This window comes from Mandrillus leucophaeus, unplaced genomic scaffold (genome assembly GCF_000951045.1).
Source record: "Mandrillus leucophaeus isolate KB7577 unplaced genomic scaffold, Mleu.le_1.0 Scaffold192, whole genome shotgun sequence".
Classification (NCBI taxonomy): domain Eukaryota; kingdom Metazoa; phylum Chordata; class Mammalia; order Primates; family Cercopithecidae; genus Mandrillus; species Mandrillus leucophaeus.
In genome coordinates this window covers 2,759,532-2,762,760 of record NW_012101943.1, presented here as the reverse complement: position 1 = coordinate 2,762,760, position 3,229 = coordinate 2,759,532, and the positions used below count along the sequence as shown (strand labels likewise).

General features: G+C 45.3%; 1 protein-coding gene across 1 annotated transcript in view; it reads left to right on the top strand.

Annotated features, from left to right (window-relative positions):
* The first annotated feature begins 1,718 nt into the window (after positions 1-1,718).
* The window catches only part of WDR89 (WD repeat domain 89), a 56,523-nt gene continuing 55,012 nt past the window's right edge, over positions 1,719-3,229 (top strand). The window contains exon 1 of the mRNA XM_011978285.1: positions 1,719-1,773. The gene's annotated coding sequence lies outside the window, so the exon portion shown is untranslated. The remainder of the gene's footprint in view (positions 1,774-3,229) is intronic.

Below are 3,229 nucleotides of genomic sequence, written 5' to 3'. Positions count from 1 at the left end.
TAATATATTTAATGTTATATATTTTAATATATATTTAATATGCATATTAAATATATCGATGATTTACACCCAATTTTGCTCTTCATTTATTGGGAATAAAAAGGAGCATGAGCTTGTAATCCCAGCACTTTGGGAAGCTGAGGCAGGAGCCTCGTTTGAACTCAGGAGTTCGAGACCAGCCCGGGCAACATAGCAAATCTCTGTCTACACAAAAAATACGGCCGGGCGCAGTGGCTCACGCCTGTAATCCCAACACTTTGGGAAGCTGAGGCAGGTGAATCACAAGCTCAGGAGTTCGAGACCATCCTGGCTAACACGGTGAAACCCCGTCTCTACTTTAAGTTTGTATTACATGTAAAGTAGGAAAAAAATACTAAAACTTTTCAAAAGCGAAAAGTCTACTCAGGAAGTTTTTTGTATTTATTAATGGTTTTACTTTTGCTAGACACAAACATGAAATACTGCTAAATTAGCTCACAGAAGAGTTCAGGATTCTATAGAGTCAGGAAAAGCCTGCCCTAAACTGTTTTAATAAAGGCTGAAAATAGACATTATAATACAATCTTTAATGACATACAATGTGTATTCCTCCTGATGGTGGTCATTTTAAGCATAGCCCTATTTTCCTGTGAAGACAGCAGCCAGTTCTGCTTCATGTCATATCAACACTTGACTCGTGTAAGCAGCTGCTACCCATGCCATCGCAGTACACATAATCCCTAAATGTAGGGTTCAAATAATCATAAATGGACACTAATATGAAAATCTGACTGTTTTGTTGTAACAGCAAAAGTTTTAGAAATAAATAATTTTAGTATCTACTTAGTAATCAGGAACATACAGCATAGAGCCGGGCATAGCAGTAAATTGTTGGAAACACTAACATTTATTGTTTACGAACATACATGCAGTGTTTACACACTTCTTAAATGTTGTCTTTAATGCTGCTGATAAACCAAAGGATAAAAAGTCCAACGGAACACAACAAAACCACAATAAATGTCAACGGGTGTTATTAACAATATGGAAGAACTCTAGTAACAACCACATTTAAAGCGACAGGACGCGAAAGTTCCGGACTACAAATCCCAGAGTTCCCTAGAGTCGAGGCGGAGCTACCTTCAAACTGATAGCTTTTTCACCCAATGAGAGCCAGAAAATTCCTAAACCACATTCAGCCCGGCCAGAAGGGCTGGTTTCTTGGCGTGCGAACACTAAGGTATTACGTAGACTTTCTGAACATGAGTGGCAGTTTCAGGGCCTAAGTCTAACTACTAAATTATTTCTCCCCGCATTAGTCTCCTAGTGACCTTAATAACTCTCTACCCAACTCTAGCTCGGTGGAAACTCGAACGTCTAAATGCTAAAACTGACGTACATCAGTACCAGCGGATAAATGTAGTCGACCAGGGGAAAGGCGGAAACCCCCTTATTCTTGCCCTTTATTGGCCACGCATCCCACCAATGGGGCCATTACACTTCCGCTAACGAAATGTATGGCGTGGTGGTGTGAGAGTTGTACGTACGCTGGGTCTACGAAGGGGCAGCTGTTCTGCTCTCATCCAATCGGAAGCTAGCAAGAATTCCCCGGGCCTCTATGCCCTACAGCTTTCGCGTCGCGTTACGGCCCGCCTCTCTGCAGCCGACCAATCCTCTTGATTTTCTTGTGCGCATTACCCAATCAGAGAGGTCGAGGCGGGGTTCCAGTTGACCGCTCTAAGCCGCCGCGCAGCCTGCGTTTTCTCCGGTACAGGTTGAGGGCTGGCACCTGAGGTACATTTTGCTGGGCCAGGCTGGGCTGGGTCCCCGGGATGGGCAGCCCTCTCGACGAGCGGCGACGCCGTGGTTGAGTCTAGAAAGCTAAAGTCGCTGGACATGTATCGCAGGAGCTAGGAGGGACGTGCGAGGTCTGGTCGGAGTGTGCACGTGTTGGAGGTCTCGCCTCGCAGTGGGAGTCACCGGGTCAAACCTGCTGGCCCTGGCCAAAGAACCTTCTGCGGGTGAGGCTGCTGTTGCCGTTGCTGTTCCCAGCACTTCCTCTGGGGCATTTTTCAGTAAAAAAGCCAAACGCCCTTGTTCATTTTCAGGGGAAGACGTGTTTCCTCCTGCTCTTCACTCTCCGCGGATACTCTCTCCACCACCGTCTGAGTTTAGTATAATCCTTTCGTAGGCCAGAAAGCAGATTTTCTCTTGGGAAGAGACGTCCCGTAGTATGGGATTTGGTAGGATACCAGCAACTGGTTTATTATATCGTTTAAACCACATGGTTATCTAAAGAGGTAGGTACTGTGAGTGTTCTCATTTTCACGGGAAGAAGCGGTGTTAGACGTTACTCATTCTTGTGTTTTCTTTAGCTTGTCTCTGCCAAAATGCAGCCTTCAGCTTCCATAGATGTAAAATTAAAAGATGGTGTAACTTGTAAAATGTTGCTCCTGTTTTTCTTTCTTTTCTTTTCTTTTTCGTGATGGAGCTTCACTCTGTCGCGCAGGCGGGAGTGCAGTGGGGCGATCTCGGCTCACTGCAACCTCCGCCTCCCGGGTTCAAGCGATTCTCCAGCCTCAGCATCCCGAGTAGCCGAGTTTATAGGCTTTTGGCACCACGACCGGCTAATTTTTGTGTTTTTAGTAGAGTCGGGGTTTCACCATTCTGGTCAGGCTCCTGACCTCAGGAGATTCACCCGCCTTTGTCTCCCGAAGTGCCGGGATTATAGGCGTGAGCCACCGTGCCCGGCCGTTTTCTTTAGTAATTTGAAATTACTTAAAAAGTCAATAAAAGCTTGGCCGAGTAAAACAGTAGTGACTTTACTTTTTGAAATTGTTTAAAAAGTCACTAAAAGCTATGGCCGAGTAAAACAGTAGTAACTTGCAGTCAAGTACGGTTTAAGTGAGAAATCCTCTGAAACATTTATGGACCACTTATCTTTTTGCTGAGTATTCAGGAAAGTATTCCCTGTGAGTGCAGCTATGTTACGTATCTGGTTTGTATTCTTACCTTAGATTGCTGTAGCTATTGTAAAGCAAAAGTAAAATCAAGCCCATGTAAGTACTTTGTGGGTTCTTGTCTCTCACTTTGTATTATGATCCATGCAGGGTGTTTCTCCAGACGGGACTGCGGTGGCGCAGTCTTAGCTCACTGCAGCCTCGAACTTCTGGGCTCAAGTGATCCTCCTGCCTCAGCCTCCCAAGTGGCAGGGATTACACACGAGCCACTGTGCCAAACCCATGAAGTT